Source organism: Camelina sativa, chromosome 1 (assembly GCF_000633955.1).
Source record: "Camelina sativa cultivar DH55 chromosome 1, Cs, whole genome shotgun sequence".
NCBI classification, from domain to species: Eukaryota; Viridiplantae; Streptophyta; class Magnoliopsida; order Brassicales; family Brassicaceae; genus Camelina; species Camelina sativa.
Window position 1 is genome coordinate 16306415 of NC_025685.1, and position 19213 is coordinate 16325627.

Sequence of the window (19213 nt, forward strand, 5' to 3'; positions counted from 1 at the left end):
TCGTTGGGGTATAATAAATGAGAAGAAACAGGAGGCCAAACTAAAGAGTTCGTTTATTTACATTATAATATCTGCTTGGTGTAGCTTTGTAACTATGATTAGACGTCAGATAATGCAAGTTTTATGTCGTATTATGCTTTTTTGAGATTATTAATTCAATAATCAATAGTGTTCATGAAAATGGGGGAGAAAGAAAAAGTTAAAAGGATGCCACATTCCTGTCGTTGGGCAGCATAAGTCTAACGGGGAGGTATTGGTTTAGGATTTAGAAAGAATTTTAATGACTTTAAAAGTTAGGTAAATTATGTTGTTATTCAATCAAAACTTTTAAAAACTCTTTAAAAATTTGGTGTTATTGGTTGTGGATTTGTAAAAAGTTATCTAAAATCTTGATAATTTAGTGTTATTGGATTAAGAGATTTATAAAGTCATTAAAAGTTTTATGTTATTCAAGTAAAACAAAAGAATCTTGGATTGTTAATGAATTCAAATTTTATGTTATTGGTTTAGGATTTTATATCATTTCCTTCATAACAAAAGTCATGAAAACTCTTTCATCAAATAGAAAGATTTTACAAGATTAGAAAAAACAAATCATCAAGATTTTAAAAAACTTCCTAAACAATCTCTTAGAATCCTTCATTTTTAACTTTCAATTTTCTATGATTCTAACAATCAGCAAGAACATAAAGTCATTAAAATTCTTTCTAAATCCTAAACCAATACCTCCCCCTAAAGAAGTTAGTCACTTAGATTTTTATATATTGAGGTCATGAATGGCGACTTAAATAAGCAGGGGTGTAATTCCAAATATAAGAAATGTGCAATAACTACGGCCTTGTTCTTTTACCAAATGCTGCGACAGCAACATGATAGAAGAAAAACAGTTTCGAGAGAGAGGAGAATACAGTAATGAAAAGAAAATTTTGTCGCAGAACATGAAAAGAGATGATGACTGAAGTGTTGCTGTTAGTTTCAGCGACTCATATGATGCCGTTCCGACTCATTTTTTGCCTTTTACGACTCATCTGAAACTGTTATTTTTAAGTTTCGATATCGTTTTAACTTATTTCTACTCTTCATGACGCGTCGTTTAGCTCTGTTGTTGCTGCTGTCCCAATGTTTAGTAAAAGAACAGGGCCTACACCAATCAAGTAAATTATAGTAACTGCGGTTTTCTAAAATACAAAAAGAAATCTTTTTTTTATTTAAGGAAATTCGTTTTTATTTTTTTTGTTATGTCTAATAAAATGAAAAACGCACTATCTTGTAAATAACTCCACATATGGTGCGGGATATTAAAATCCGCTTTTCATTACTAATATATACATAAATAATAATAACTATAAATAATAAAATAAATAATAATAAGTTCATATAAGTCATAAAAAAATAGTAATTAATAAATGGTGTTTTTAGTTATGCATAAATAATATGTACATAAAAACTTGAACTTATAGTTTAGTTAAATATTATTTATGAAGTAATTTTTCATTAACACAAAATAGACAATAAATTACAATTATATTGATTATTTAAATATTTACTAGTTTATTCATGCAATTATTATTATAATATAGAAATATATGTGTGATTTTATTGTGAACCGCAGTTACTTTTTTCACCAATAAAATATTATTCTATAACGCTTATTTTTTATCAACCATATTTGTCCCGCAAACATATTTTTCCCTCATGAACTGCAGTTTAACCGTATCGCACTACTAAACTATTTGCCTCGTACAACTTAATACGCGGTCACCATTCGGACCATAGGTTTATTTCTATATGTGTTTTGGTTAATAAAAATATAATTTTTTATTTAATTATCATTTTTTTTTACTCGAAGAAGTTTATATTACTTAACCAGAGTCATTACAAAGTGGTTCAATTAGCCAAAAAGAGGCTTTGTTACAGATTCAACATAAAAAACATTATTTTGACATCCAAATTTTGCAAGAGTATCAGCAACTACATTACATGACCTTCTTGTAAATTTACCAACAAAGTTATGAAATTTTGATCCCCAGAGATGTATATCCTGAATCACATTCGAAATGGACGCATTCCTTTGATGACCATTAACAATTTTCACCAAATTTTCACAATCCCCTTCAAAGATCATCGACTTATAACCTCGAATCCATGCTAGTTTTAAAGCCGATAGTAGTGCATTTTCCTCTGCTTCTAGTGTCGACTGAGAGTTAGATAAAACTGTTGCTCTCCAAACCAAAACTTCTCCCTGATAGTCTCTAATTATCCATCCACCTGAAGTAGAGTGACTATGTGTATCAAAATCTGCATCAAAATTACATTTAAACATTCGATAGCTTGGTCTTGTCCAATTTGATAAATTCGTAGAAGAACAGGTTGGAGGAATCCGTGTGTCCAGATTTAGAGTTGTTATCCACTCTTTTGTTTCAGCAACCGCTTTCAAAACTGTGGTTGAAGGATCTTCTTTAATGCTATCAAAAACTTGTGTGTTCCATATACGCCAAAGGAGCCAAAAGGGTAAATAAAACTTTTGTGGATCGTTATGTTGAGTTGCTGAATTGAGGAGTGTTTCAATAGATGACTCAGTATCCGATTAATTATCATTTAATCCCTAACAACTTGAAGAGATTGTAAGTTGTAACTAATAATTTACTAATTTGACGATAAAATTTATCTTTATATGTCTGTAACAATATGCATGAATGCATGGGATATATGAGTTTTTACACTAAATATATAAATCATTATAGATATATTTTATGCATTTTTCCCAATATGGAATTTTTAACTAAAATGGATAGAAGGCAAAAGAGTAAAAACGGTTTACAAACATTAATTGAACAATAAAAAGAGATGTCATCTAATATAAAATTAAACTAACATTAGGAAATTAGTATTTTTCTTTTCTGTTTAACTTCACGTCCTTCACCATCTACATCTCTTCTTTTTCCAATTTTTTTATTTTATTTTTTTCATAAGAAAAATTAAACTTAACAAACCAAGATATAACTTTGTTTAATTTTAAAATCTAAACTATAATTCTCATTTATCAAGTTCGACATATAATTTCTTTTAATTATAAAATCTAAACCCTAATTTTCATTTGTCAATCCAAACCAACATATAATCTTTTTAAATATAAAATCTAAACTCTAATTTTCATTTATCAACTCAAACCGACATATAATTTTGTTTAATTATAAAATCTAAAATTTATTTATACACTCAAACCGACATATAACCTTGTAAATCAAAACTAAATATTATATTAATCTTTTTATTAGGTGACCTAATCTGATTTGTCAACCCACATTTAAGTATTTTCCAACATTATTACATTTTGAAGGTCTAGAAAATATTATTACTTCTGAATTGCATCGAGATAGTTTATGAATATGCATTGTGGTAACGTCATGTTGGTTAATTTACCTAGGATTGATTAAATTGTTGGTTTGCTGAAATTTGAATCTAGGATAACTTGGCGAGTGAATTGTGGTATAAGATGCTTGGGTGCTCTTCTTCAGGATCTCTGTAAGTTCCACGGACAACTCTTGAATTCGATAAAGAAAAGTCTGGTTTAACTATTCTCCTTAAAATATTTGAATTGCTGATAAAATTTGCAAGGGTGTATTTTTAAACCGGCCATTTGTTCGTGCATAAGATTTGAACAAGTCCTCTTCTTTTGGCTCGGTAATGGATGAAATGATCCAAGTAAACTCTTGTCCTCTTCTTTTGCTGATAAAATGATCCAAGTGAACAAGTCCAGAAAACTTCTATCCGTGTCCGCTAGTAATGCGCCTATCAAATCTCTACCTTATATACTAGAGATATTTTAGTTTAAACCAACTTGCAATGTGGGACAAAACCTACTTCGTCCAATTTTGTGCGTTAATTCCATGTTACTCACGTTGAGCATATACTTTTCCTTCAAAAGTACTTTCATTCTTGTCATCTGTGTGCGTTATAAGATAATATTCAAAACTCTAATATTTGTAGAAATTAACATTGCCAAAAATTGCCTGGAAAATTATATGTGGAACGTATTAAAAATAAGTTTCAACACAACGTTAAGAGTTGTAATTCGACATACGAATTTACTAAAAGAATCATATTAGAATTAGATCCAAGGATTTGTTTAAGAGAAGTGTAGTTTCGATCATTCATAAGGACAAAAAAACTTTACCAAACAACACAAAACTTTGAGAGGTGAGTGGTGGAGGATAAAAAGAGAATGTAAATTGAATATATTAGTTATAGGTTAAACTAAAAGTATGAAATATTAATTGAGATAGAACTCAATAATTCTATGTGCTCCGTTTGACTTAATCTTCTTACTTTTCTTAAAGTAGACCTGCTCTAATAATTGGTCAATCCCTACGAAAACCACGTTTCACTTAGTCACTTGCAGAAACGATTGTGTAATTTTTATAGATGATTAGAGGTGTCAAACGGGCTGGGCCGTCTACGGCGGGCAATTTATATTTTCTAAACCGCGACGGTCAGTCCGCTAAGCCCGCGGACATAAAAGTTATGTCAAAGCCTGCCCCGCGGGCCTAAATAATGTATTAAAAATAAAATAAAATTAATAAATAGTAATTTTTAAATAAAATTAATGTTTATATTAATTTTTATAGATGTTTTATTTTTTTTACATTAAATTTGTTTGGGTTATCACATACTTATAAAAGATATATATTTAAAATTATATAAAAATAGTTATGTATCTATATTAAATATTTATTTTTATTTTATGTTTGAAGACCGCGGGCCGACTTCAATCCGCGGACATAACCCGCTAAAACCCGCAATCTGTTTGAGCTAGGTCCGCAAGACCCGCTTTTTTATGTGCCAAATATTTTGTGTGTATGCCCGCCCCGCTGAGATACTATTTTGTATCTAGATCTTTAGTTCCCTTATTCAACTTCCTGATATTCTTCGTTGTTCCTCTAACTACTTCTCAAGTCTTAGCGACTTAGCCTTCTCTTCACTCAGCTCTTTAGAGAGCATCGTGACGTTCAGCTGCAGTGTATCCCTCTCAGAGATCAGATCAGTGTTGTCTCAGGTTTTTTGTAACACTGTTTTGATGAGAAGCTCTGTCTGATCTTCAGTCGACAAGTCTGCTTCCTCTCCATCCGAGTCAGAGTCAGCCTTCTTGCTTACACCTTCTTCTACTGACAAGACCTCGTTTTCTTTATCTTCTTCAATTACACCCAGTAGTGCCACAAAATTGTTCAATATCTCACCCTTGCTGTCTTCTTCGTCTGAATCACTCTCACTCCAGGTAATGTATGATTTTTGTCTATTCTCACGTGAAGGACAATCAGTTTTAGTATGTCCATAACTCTTACATCCATATCATTGCAAAGAGTTCTTACGCTTGTTGTTTGGACATTCAGACATGTAATGTCCATACCCGTCACATTCAGCACATTGTCGATCCTGCTTGTCATTTTTCCTGAACTCCTTATCTGCATCAGTTTTAATGAGTGATGTTGGTCCCTTTCGTTGACCTCTTTCCATCTTACGAAAGTACTTCTTAACCAGTAAACCCACTTTTTCTTCATTTGCAGCCTCCTGAGATTCTGCAATTTCCTGTTCTTCCATATCCTTGAGTGCAAACAACTTTTCATTCATCTTTTCCTTCTTCTTCAGTTGTAGTTCAAATGCCTGCATCATCTCTACTACCTGATTAAACTTGAGCTCGTCAGAATTCAAAGACACGTCTATAGCAGACCTGTGTGGTTGGAACTTGTCAGGAAAACTTCTGAGGAAATTTTTCACCAGCTTTTTATCCTTGTATCGTTTCCCCAAAACAACATCCTCTTGTGCGATACCACTTAACCTACTACTGTAGTCTGCCACTGATTCATTTTTCCTGAACTCCTTATCTGCAAGATTGTCTTGTCTGGTGCGCTTAACCCTTCTTGTGCCTTCAAACGTGACTACAAGAATGTCCTATGCTTCCTTGGCAGCTACACATCCCTGAACTTGATTGAAGATATCCCTCGGCAGAGCATTGAAGTTAACTGAGAGCTTGTGAGTTATGTTTGCATTATGCTTTTTCCTCAGTTGTCCATTTCTTCTTGTGCTTAGGAACCAATTCACCTTTCTCATCCTTTTCCATAGGATGTGACCAGCCATCTTCCACCGCAAACCAAGCTTCCATGTCGATGCTCGAGATAGTCTGCTTGATCGTAACTTTCCAATAACCAAAACACTCTGGATTGAGTTTCAGTGGTTTTGGTAACGCAACAAACCCCAATGATTTCTCCATACCCTTGTCGCAAGATCACCTCTGTTAAAAATATATCCGAACTTTTATCAGGTGTTTGCTCTGATACCAATTGTTAAGGTATAGAGACACACACAACAAATAATCCGCTTAGAAATGCGTCAAGCAAACGCTTCTTATTCAATCTTATACAAAAAATCTCGTTTCTTACAAGACTTGAACCTAAGCTCTCTCTCCTATTTATCTAACACAACACCTTGTGTAGATCTAAGAGAAACGAACACACTCACCTTCTAAGCCTTTTTATGAATGCTTGAAGGTTACAAATCTCACAACGTTTTACCCCACGAGTGTTAGCTCTTTTTGTGTCTAGCCCTAGTCGATTTATACTTGCACCAAAGATCTCTAACCAAATCTTTGTGCATCCTAACAAAAAAGAAATATTATTGATCCCCAAGAATATTACTTCTTTATCCACTTTATGAAATATACTCTCAATATCTTCAAGTATATCCTGATTGCTCATCCTTCCATATCCCGTGACTCGTCACCTCGTCCAACAAACTTTTCACACATCATCACTTCATGCCACGTCAGCAAATCAGACCTCTAGGTCTCTTTACAGCGTCCTGTCACATTCAGAGCTCTGATGCACTGTATGCGATTCAAAGCTCTGATGCACTGTATGTGATTCAAAGCTCTGGACCAACCCAGATGAGTTTAATCCTGAAAGATTTCTTGACAGTTCCATAGATTAAAAAGGACTAAACTTTGAGCTTTTACCATTTGGAGAATCTATCTCAGAAAGGGAAAACTACCAAAGACATTGACTTAGAAGAAACCGGATCGATCATTGTCAGCAAGAAAGCAACTCTTGAGCTTGTTCCATTTCTTCGTAACTAATTAATTATGGAACCAATAGTCTAAAAGACAATGTAATATTTGTTTAAACAAGCACAAAAAAAATCTCTTAAAAATCCATACAAATTCTAAATTTCAATCAAAAAACTAAAATAAAATTCCAATGATCAGTATGTCACAATAGCATAATGCAAAAAGAAATCATGATAAGATTCGCCTTGGTCAAAAATAAACACATTCTTAGACCATTCAACAAACCCCCAAAGCCTTCCTACATCGCGTCTCTCAAACGAAATCTCTGCACACCAAATCTCTGTTTTACATTCGTAATCACAATTGCTCATGAACAACTTCCACCAAACTGTTACTCTCATTCCTTGGTCTTAACTTGCCACCCAAGTTAGATAACTAGTAAAATATGAATCACGGGGCACTCCTTCAAGTCCCTCAACCTTACGACTCAACTCCAAACTCTCCTGTAGATCACACCATACTAACATCCTATTCGAAATCGATATTTGGTGCATCATGTTCTCTATTTCTACCAAAAAAACCTTCGTGTTCATGTTAAGCTTCAAACCATCCATATCATAAACTTTTTCACCCATTACCAGTTTACCTGGAATCACACTCTTACGAACGGTGAGATCTAGTACTGTTGTAGGCAATAATGGCTCCCAAGTTTTGGTCTCTGGATCATAAACCTCTCCCCAATTCTCGATTTTGTGGGAGTTTGATATGTCTATATTTTGATTCTTCTTAGCATATATTTATCATGCATTTAGCTAGGATAACTGATTGTTTTGCATCATTTTCTAGTCTTTTCTTTACACCTTGCATGTCTAGGTAGTTCTTGCATCATCCTTGCATACATTGTGCATTTTGGAGTATTTCAGGTATCTAGGAGTTGTCGGGAATACGTTACTCGTTGATCGAGCCAACCTCCGAGCACCTCCTTCGAGCCGTCGATCGAGCCACTCCCACTCACCGTCAATTGAGCCACTCTCCTTCGAGTCGTCGATCGAGCCACTCCCAGTCACTGTCGATCAAGCCACTCTCACTCACCGTCAATCAAGCCATCCTCACTCACACTCATTCGAGTCACGCCCCACTTCACTCGACCCACCCAGGTCGAACCTCGATGACATTGCATTCCACTCGACGTGCACGGACTCGATCGCACATGTTAGGAAGAAAGACGTTTGGTTTCACACGCTTCGGGAGAGTATTGAACCGACGTTTTACCTTGTCATTTTAAGTTTTAGGGCTTTCCATGTTGGACCACTATATCTACATTTTGTTAAGTCCTTGCTGAGACATCTTATCTTTTATCTTGTATTGTTTTCTTTTCCTTAAGGTTTGACCTAGCCACCAAAAAATGTTCTGAGACTTGTAATCCGACATCTCTGAGTTTATTTAGTTTTTGTTCTTGATTCCTTCTACAAAGTTGTTCATCTTATTTTTATCTACCTAATAATGCTTGTTTAAATATTTTCTGTGTTTGCATCCTTGATAATGATTTTCGGATCTGAGTAGTGTAGTAGTCCTTGAGGATGGGATAGATTAGGTGGAGGATCTTAGGATGTAGAGTGTTTAAGCTTTCATTTTTATGATTCCCTTCTAGACTAGTGTTAGAAATGATAGTTTCTCTCTGATCAATTGGAACTAGGTTCGAGACATTTCCACACCCAAAAGGTGTTTGATGAAATGTCTGACCAACTAGTGCCAGAGACTTACGTTCCTAGCCTAAGAGATTAGTTGTCTAGGATGTTTGTTGACATGAATAAAATTGTTTGTCATGTCTGCTCAACCATGTTTCTCTAGCGAGAGCTGGGTATGGAAGTGGTTGAGTCTGAGTAGCTTTTGCCAAGAGATTGGATTAGCTAAGTTGTGATGTTCGTTGTTTAGGGGTAGATTGCTTGTGGCATGTTAAACACTTTGTAGACTAGGAGACTTTACCGACATCAATTACTCACATCCTTAGGACCTCTTTCTTTCTGATTTTTATTACATTCCTGAGACTCTTTCGTGTCTTGCCTTTTAGTTCATTCTTAGACTCGTTTATGTTTTTATTCATTTTTCGTTTCTTGTCATGCATTTTCGTTTCTTATCTTTTAGTTCATGCTTAGACTCGTTTATGTTTTTATTCATTTTCGCTTCTTGTCATGCATTTTCGTTTCTAGTCTTAGAAAACATTTCCGTTTTGCATTCTGATCATTCTAGGACTGTTAGACAAACACTCTCTTTGAATTGGCTTGACTTGTGATTCCTTGATTGCATCTTGAGTGATGGCAAAGATTCCCAACTGGATTGACACCTTAAGTATTACAACTGCATAAGGTTAATTGAACCTGCTATGATAGACACAAAAAAGTCAAGTATCAATTTGGCGTCGTTGCCATTTGGGATTTACTTTGCTACATTTAAGATTTCAAGTTTTCCAAGATTAAGTTCTGTTACATTTGTCACTCTGAGTACTTACTCGTTTTGGTTATCTACTTGTTTGTTTTGCATCACAAGAACCTGTTGATTGCAACATTGCATGCACACCAGATCAAGAGGACATCAGAACCTCCTTCCGCCTATCGACGACATCAATCAGTTACAAAGACCAAGACAAGCTCGTCATCTCACTGATCTTCCCGCACCAGTCACTATGGAACAACCGAATGGACCAAATTTGAGACCGCAAAACATTGGTGTTGGGGATGCACCGAACACTCATACTCAACATGCTGGAATCATCCCTCCTGTCATGCTGAACAACAACTTCGAGATCAAAAGTGGTCTGATCTCCATGATCCAAGGAAACAAGTTTCACGGTTTGCCTATGGAGGATCCTATGGAGGATCCACTCGACCACTTGGATGAATTCGACCGTCTGTGCAGTCTCACCAAGATCAATGGCATGAGTGAGGATGGTTTCAAGTTGCGACTCTTCCCATTCTCCCTGGGAGACAAAGCTCACCAATGGGAGAAAAACCTCCCCAAGGGATCCATCAACACTTGGGATGACTGCAAGAAGGCATTCTTGGCAAAGTTCTTCTCCAATGCCACAACTGCACGTCTCAGAAGAGCTCTGAATCATTCTGTGAAGCCTGGGAGCATTTCAAGGGTTACTAGAGCCAGTGTCCTCACCATGGGTTCAGCAACGAGTCACTGCTGAGCACTCTATACTGTGGTGTACTTCTAAAAAATCCGCATGCTACTTGACACTGCCTCTAACGGAAATTTCCTGAACAAAGAAGTGGATGAGGGATGGCAACTCGTTGAGAATCTCGCCCAGTCTGACGACAACTACAATGAAGATTATGACCGCACCGTTCGCGGCAACGCTGGGTCTGAAGAGAAGTACAAGAAAGACCTCAAGAACGTCAATGAGAAGCTAGACCGTATCTTGCTAAGTCAGCAGAGGAGCGTCCACTACGTATCTGAGGATGACCCTTTCCAAGTTCCAGATGGGGAGGGTGAGCAGTCTGAGGAGATAAACTATGTCCAGAATCAAGGTGGATACAACAAATGTTACAACCAATACAAGGTAAACCCAAATTTGTCTTACAGAAGTAACAACGTTGCTAATCCACAAGATCAGGTGTACCCTCCACAACAACAGCAACTCGGTCTCCAAAAACCTTTTGTGCCTTACAATCAGGGATTTGCGCCTAAGCAACAGTTCCAGCATGGTTATCAGGCTCACTCAGGACCCCCACCAGGATTTCCATCCCCACAGGTTCCGCCTACACAAGCTCCTGACCAAGAAATGAAGCAAATGATGCAACAAATTATTCAGGGTCAAGCTAGCGGTTCTATGGATACTCCTAAGAAGTTTGCTGACCTTAGTCAGAGGATGGAATGTTCCTACAATGATCTGAACGTCAAATTTGAAGCTCTCAATTCGAAAATAAGGTACATGGAAGGCCAATCCGCTTCTACTTTGGCACCAAAGCCTGGCCAATTCCTAGGAAAGGCTGTTGAGAACCCTAAGGAGTTCGCCAATGCCATTACGCTGAGAAGTGGGAAAACGTTGCCTCCTAGGCAAGGAGTTCCAGACGTCACTGCGGACAGTGAGGAATTAGATGGGGAGGGTTTTGTTCAGGATGACGCTAAGATGGAGAACCCAGTTGAAGCAGTCAAGGATCCGGTTGAACCAGTGAAGTCGTCCGAACCTGAAACTGTTAAGGAACCTTTTGTTCCTGATGCCAAACCTGTGAGATTCATCCCTCCACCGTACAAGCCTCCTCTACTATTCCCAGTGAGGTTCAAGAAGCAGCTTACTGAGAAGTTCAAAGCCTTGTTCGAAAACCAAGTCAAGGAAATTGAGTTGAGAATGCCATTGCTGGATGCATTTGCACTTGTTCCTCACTACTAGAAATTCCTCAAGGACTTGGTGATGAAGATATCAAAAGAAGTTCAAGGCATGGTGGTACTAAGTCTTGAGTGCAGTGCAATATTCCAGAAGAAGATTGTACCAAAGAAGCTCAAAGATCCTGGATCATTCACTCTACCTTGCTCCCTTGGACCTATGTCTTTTGATAGGTGTCTATGTGATCTTGGCGCTTTAGTTAATCTGATGCCACTCTCTGTTGGTACGAGGTTGGGTTTTACAAGGTTCAAGGGTTGTGATATCTCTCTCATCCTTGCAGATAGATCAGTGAGACTTCCAAATGTTATTTTAGAAGACTTACCCGCCATGATCAGATATGTGGAGGTGCCAACCGACTTTGTGGTTCTGGAGATGGATGAAGAACCAAAAGATCCTCTGATCTTAGGAAGACCGTTCTTGGCGACTGTTGGAGCCATCATTGATGTCAGAAATGGCAAGATTGATCTCAATCTGGGCGACGACTTCATTATGAAGTTTGATATCAAGGATACCTTGAAGAAGTCAACGATAGGAGGACAAGTCTTCTACATTGAAGAGATGGATAAATTGGCTGATGAGTTATTGGAGGAATTAGCTGAGGAGGATCATCTCAAGACTGCTTTGACCAAGGATGGAGAAGAAGGGTTCCTGCATGAGGAGACCACGTGTTACAAGAATATGCTAGACTCCCATAGAGAAACGGATGGACCAGAGGAATTCGAGCAGCTATCTAACGCAGAGGAGGTATGTGCAGTTGAGACAGAGAGTTCAGAACGTGATATCTCCCACTCGACCGATATCATGACCCAACTCGAGGCACCGACAGACGCCATCGTCTCTCCTGTTCATCACCAACCCGACGTCCCTTGCTCAGTTCGAGACCAGCTGTAACTTGACCGCCATTCGAGCCAACGTCTTCCACCTCCATTGAGTCGCCGTCTTTCACCCCGCTTGACCCTCGCGTCAACTCAACTATACTCGACCACGACACGCTCAACCGGAGAACTCATGCGTCATCACACCACACTCGATCTACCAATCTAGCCACCTCCATGAAGCACCGCTCGATACACCGTGCTGCTGACTCGATCGAGCCACTATCGAAATCCGATCCAGCCATCCTGCGAACTACTCCCGTTCGAGCCACTGTCAAAATCCGTTCGAGCCATCCACATACACACCGCTCGAGCCATCTCTTCAGTGTGTGTCCACCACCCGTTTCTCGAGCCAGTCTTTAACGTGCCTCTCGAGCCACTCACGCAGATCCGCGATCGAGCCATCCATCGAAGAGTCACGTTCGAACCAATCTCAATCGATCCACCTTCGACACCAACTCCGACCTGTTCCTCGATCGGTTTTTCCTCACTCTGCATTTCGATTTTTAACTCTCTTAATTGATGTTGTTACTTGCTCACTAACGTATTAACGTTTAGTTTTGAGTGAACCATGTCTCAGAGAAACAGAAAAAGTTCTGAACTTATACATGAGATGAGAGAGGCATATGGTTGTGTTGCTAGCGAACGCTCATCACCTGAGTCCATGGTGAAGCGTTTCCTCAAAATGAAGCACATGGTTGACGAGGTTGTTCGTAGTTCAGCCTAGGCAGCGGGGTCAAGCACACCAGACAAACCGCTCTCTAAGAGCAAGAGTCGCGGAAAGAGACCGGCACGAGATTCAAACTCAAGGGAGGAAGGGAGTGATTACGAATAGGAGGAACCTGCGTTGCGCTCGGAATAGGCTCCCAGAAAATTGGTCAGACGGGTGAGCGCTGAGACGAAGCTAACTCCCAAGGAATACTACGAGCTGTTCCAGCAGTTGGAGTTTGATAGAACAAGATACCCTCATGTTGAGACGATGCAGCAACTCGGTATTGAGGAAGATGTTCAGTATCTGTTTGAGCGGTGCCATCTGGGGAGAATCATTAACACACTCAAGAATAGATAAAGGGAGGAGACAATTCAGTTCCTCTGTACTCTGGAGATGCACATGTATGCGGATGAGCCGGAAATGATGTCTGATGGAGGTATGGGCTACATTACATTTCACGTTCATGGCCAATTCTATACTCTCACCATCAAAACCGTCGAACAAATGTTTGGATTTCCCGGCGGAACGGGGACTACGCCGCAGTTTGATCGGAATGAGATATCCGCACTCTGGGAAATGATTGGGAGCACGCCCACATTCACTTCATCAAAGACAAAAGCACTGAACCTGCACAGCCCAGTGTTGCGTTACTTCCAGAAGGCAGTTTCCAATGCATTCTATGCCAAGGAGATTAAGGGATATATGACGAACGGCGAGCTTGAGATGATATATATCTGGCACTCAAGGGACTCTCATTCACTGCCATGGATTGCACGCGCTGCAAGGTGACATATCCAAGACATTCATCTCGCTCTACCTTATCAACTACATGATTTCATACAAGAATTGTGTCTCGAAGCTCAGCAGCAACCACACTCCCGGAGTGATGTGAATGGGAGGCGTAGTGAGTTGGTTTCTGGAGGCTTCGGGCGTTCCCCTACACTCTGAGTCGCACCCACCACGTTGGATAGACATCAGCAACTTGCGACAGCTACGCACTTTGGATTGGGGATTGAGACATGGACAGTTGCTCTACAAGTTTGTACACCCTGCGGTCGGTCCCTCGAGATTACTCCTCCTGATGTGATCATGGATGGAGTTAGGGAGGAGGAGCTTTTAGCTGAGCTTGAACCCGAGGAACTTGTAGCTGAGCTTGAACCCGAGGAACTTGTAGCGGAGGAATCATTGCTTGTACCGGAAGGACCAATGACTAGATCAAAAGCTAAGAGGCTAAGAAATGCACTAAATGGGCTTATTCAAGACCTATCAAGTCCAGCCCACTTTGAGCCTAATTCAAGTCCAAGAAAGCCCAAAATAATCACTTTGTTTTGTGGTCAAAGAGGAGTAACAAAAATTGAGTTCAACTTACCTTGGGAAGGACACCTTGGGAAGACAAAGTTCAAGAGTTGAATCTTCATTAAACTATCTATCTTTATTGTGTTTTAGTTTCAAGAATAATACTTGGCTTTGTGGCCAAGTTTTCTATCTCTATATAAACTCATGTAATCTCATTTGAGAATCATCAATCAATTTTCCTTTTTATTTTATGAGTTTATCTCTTTGTTCTTTGTCTAGAACATTTATTTGTTTCTTGGTGTGTAATATCCAAGCAACAGCCTCCTTTTGCTGGACTAGTGTGTCATATCTAGCAGTGATTTGAGGTTGGAATATCAGCAGCCATCCGCAACTGCTGTGCGACCCCTCAATCCATCAAATCTCCCTTGTTACACCTTGCATCTTGGCGAGTTTCTATCCTTTTTAGTCTGGCTGAGTGATCCTCGAATTTTGGGCGTATCAAGTGGTATCAGAGCCACTCAACCGGTACTTGTCTGTTCATCTTCTCATATTCCATTTCTAAATACTTCATCTTCTTTCTATCTTAAATCTGGGTCATCTCCTTACCTAGGTCATTTCTATTTTCAAAAAAAAAAACAAAAAAACAAAAAAACAAAAAAAAAAACAAAAAAACAAAAAAAAAAGCCAAAAAAAAAAAAGATTTGCATTTGGATAGGTGGTGGAAGAGAAATCCTGCTGGCTGAGGAGAAATCCAGCTTTGGAGTGGTTAAAACAGATTTCACAAAAATCCTCTTGTCTTTCTATCTTCCTTCTTCCCTTGTTGCTTGGGAATTCCATTGGGTTGCTTGGATTTGTTCTCTTAGAACTTAGGGAGAAAGCTCTTGAGTGACCTACCAAAAAAATTGAGAGAAACACTTTTGTGAGGATTTTTTTATCTGCTAACTTTTGGTGTTTAAGTTTTCAGGAAACCATGCAAAGTGATGGAGAACGAGATCGGCCAGGGAATTCGGTTGCCGGGCTATCTAACTTGCAAATGAGAGCATTGAATGACACTATTACTAACCTTATGAATACAGGTCTAGAAGAACTACACCAGAGGTTCGATGAGATTCAGAACAATCATCAAACCCGTTCTAGACCAGCAGCCAGGAGAGAACGTTCAAGGAGGACTTACCAGCCCGAAGAGGAAATTGAAGAAGAGGAGTTCCATGAAGAAGATGATCGATCAATCAACCGACCTAGACGAAGTCATAGAAACCGTGATCAAGGTGATGTTAATCCTTTTGGTACAAGAAATGACAATTTAGGTGGTTTAAAACTTAAAATTCCAACCTTTGAAGGTAAAAATGATCCGGATGTTTATCTAGAATGGGAAAGGAAAATAGAGTTAGTGTTCGAATGTCAAAATTTCTCTGAACTCAAGAAGGTTAGGTTAGCAGCAACTGAGTTTATAGGCTATGCTATTAACTGGTATGATCAAGTTTTGACTCATAGGAGAAGGACAGGTGGAAGACCAATAGCTTCATGGGATGAGCTCACTACCTTGATGAGGAAACGGTTTGTGCCGGCTCATTACCACAGAGATCTCCACCAAAAACTCAGACGCTTGCTTCAAGGAACCAAATCTGTGGAGGACTATTTCCAGGAAATGGAAAGCTTAATGATCAAGGCGGACGTAGATGAAACCTTAGAAGCTACCATGGCCAGATTCCTTGCCGGCCTCAATCGAGACATTCAGGACAGAATGGAGCTTCAAGAATATGAAAGCTTGGAGGGAATGTTGCACAAGGCGATTCTAATCGAACAACAAACCAAGAGGAAGGGTTTCTCTAAACCTTCTTTTGCTCCAAAACCAAGTTATCAAGATAAAGGTAAGTCTTCAACCCCATCAAATTCAGTTTTTAAGACTAATGCTCCTACTCTTCTTGAGAAAGGAAAGGCAGTCGAGACCAACAATCGGGCAAGGGATATTCGGTGTTTCAAATGTCAAGGACTTGGACATTATGCCAACAAATGTCCGAATCAAAAGGTAATGATCCTCCTAGACAACGGTGAAGTGGAGTTCGAGGACGATAAAAAAAAAAGGAAGATTTGGGACCAATCTTTGATGAAGAGGAAGAGCAGTTTTAATATCCAACTCAAGGGACACTTCTGGTCACTAGGAGATCATTGAACGTTCAACCTAATTCATATGACCGAGAACAAAGGGAGAATCTCTTTCACTCTAGATGTTTAGTTAAAGATAAAGTTTGTTCTTTGATCATTGACGGTGGAAGCTGTACTAACGTTGCTAGTGAAACTCTTGTTAGGAAGCTTGGACTTGAGACAAGACCTCATCCGCGACCTTTTAAACTGGAATGGTTGAATGAAACGGGCGAACAGTACGTCAGGGAGCAAGTCACGGTTCCTCTTACCATCGGTTGATATGAAGATGAGATCATGTGCAATGTCCTTCCCATGGATGCAAGCCATATTCTTCTAGGACGACCTTGGCAGTTTGACATGAGGGCGATACATGATGGCTACACCAACCGGCATTCCTTTGAGCATAAAGGAAAGAAGATCACTCTGGTTCCTTTAACTCTGTTGGAGGTCCATCAAGACCAAGTCCAGTTGAAAAAAAGCCGAGACAAAGAAATTAAACCAGCAAAACCTGAGGTATCTCCTAAGAACTTTAACTTCTTTGTCAAAGAGAGTCAAGTAAGGAAATCTTTGTACTCTCAACAGCCATTGCTTTTGCTTGTGTATAAAGAAACACTAATAGCATTTTCTGACCTTGCACCGGAGCTCCCGAGTTATTTGATAGATGTTTTGCAGGAATTCTCAGATATCTTTCCAGAAGAAAACCCTAACGGTTTGCCGCCAATAAGGGGTATAGAACACCAAATTGATTTTGTCCCAGGTGCGTCACTTCCAAACCAGCCGGCTTATCGAACTAATCCGTTGGAAACAAAGAAAATTCAAAAGCAGATTGGAGAACTTCTTGAAAAAGGTTACATCAGGGAGAGCCTAAGCCCATGTGTTGTACCTGTTCTCCTTTTGCCTAAGAAGGATGGCTCTTGGCGCATGTGTGTAGACTGCCGTGCCATCAACAATATTACGGTAAAGTATAGGCATCCAATCCCTAGGCTTGATGACATGCAAGATGAAATGCATGGTTCTTTTGTTTTCTCAAAAATAGATTTGAAAAGTGGATATCACCAAATTCGCATGAAAGAAGGTGATGAATGGAAGACTGCATTCAAAACTAAGCTAGCATTGTATGAGTGGCTTGTCAAGCCTTTTGGCCTTACTAATGCACCTAGTACATTCATGCGTTTGATGAATCATATCTTGCGATCTTTTATTGGTCATTTTGTTGTTGTCTACTTTGATGACATTCTTATCTATAGCAAGAACCGTGAGGAACATAAGCTGCATTTGAAATCTGTCCTAGACGTCCTTAGGAAAGAAAGGTTATTTGCGAATCTTAAGAAGTGCTCTTTTGGAACAGATCACGTGGTTTTCTTAGGTTTTATTGTAGGTGTTGATGGACTAAGGGTGGATGAAGAAAAGATCAAGGCCATCTGTGATTGGCCTAGCCCCAAAAATGTTGGAGAGGTAAGGAGCTATCATGGGCTAGCTGGGTTCTACCGGAGGTTTGTTCAGAACTTCAGCACAATAGCAGCTCCACTCACAGAGGTAATCAAGAAGAATGTTGGTTTTAAGTGGGAACAAGCTCAGGAGGAGGCGTTTCAGATACTTAAAGGGAAGTTAACTCAAGCGCCTTTACTTACACTTCCGGATTTCTCCAAAACTTTTGAGATAGAATGTGATGCCTCAGGAGTGGGTATTGGTGCTGTGTTGATGCAGGAAAAGAAACCCATTGCCTACTTCAGTGAGAAATTGGGAGGAGCTACACTCAATTACCCCACTTATGACCAAGAGCTATACGCTTTGGTTAGGGCACTCCAAACATGGCAACATTATCTTTGGCCAAAGGAGTTTGTAATTCATACAGATCACCAATCCTTGAAGCACCTCAAAGGCCAACAAAAGTTGAACAAAAGGCACGCTCATTGGGTTGAATTCATTGAGACATTTCACTACGTCATAAAATACAAACAAGGTAAGGAAAATGTGGTGGCTGATGCCTTGTCNTTAAGTGGGAACAAGCTCAGGAGGAGGCGTTTCAGATACTTAAAGGGAAGTTAACTCAAGCGCCTTTACTTACACTTCCGGATTTCTCCAAAACTTTTGAGATAGAATGTGATGCCTCAGGAGTGGGTATTGGTGCTGTGTTGATGCAGGAAAAGAAACCCATTGCCTACTTCAGTGAGAAATTGGGAGGAGCTACACTCAATTACCCCACTTATGACCAAGAGCTATACGCTTTGGTTAGGGCACTCCAAACATGGCAACATTATCTTTGGCCAAAGGAGTTTGTAATTCATACAGATCACCAATCCTTGAAGCACCTCAAAGGCCAGCAAAAGTTGAACAAAAGGCACGCTCGTTGGGTTGAATTCATTGAGACATTTCCCTACGTCATAAAATACAAACAAGGTAAGGAAAATGTGGTGGCTGATGCCTTGTCTAGAAGGTATGTTCTTCTTTCAGCTCTTGAGACTAAGTTGCTTGGTTTTGAGTTCATGAAGCAATTGTATACAACTGACCAGGATTTTAAAGAGATTTATAGAAAATGCTCTAAAGTCGCTTATGGAAAATATTATCAAATGTCTGGTTTCCTATTCTTTGATAACCGTATTTGTGTGCCCCAATGTTCTTTGAGGGAGTTATTTGTCAGGGAATCACATGAAGGTGGACTGATGGGACATTTTGGAGTAAAGAAGACCCACAAAGTGGTTCATGAGCATTTCTACTGGTCGAGCTTAATGAGA

At 39.2% G+C, this 19213-nt stretch overlaps 1 pseudogene; it reads right to left on the reverse strand.

Annotated features, from left to right (window-relative positions):
* LOC109127324 overlaps positions 7255-19213 on the reverse strand; it is a 23445-nt pseudogene continuing 11486 nt past the window's right edge.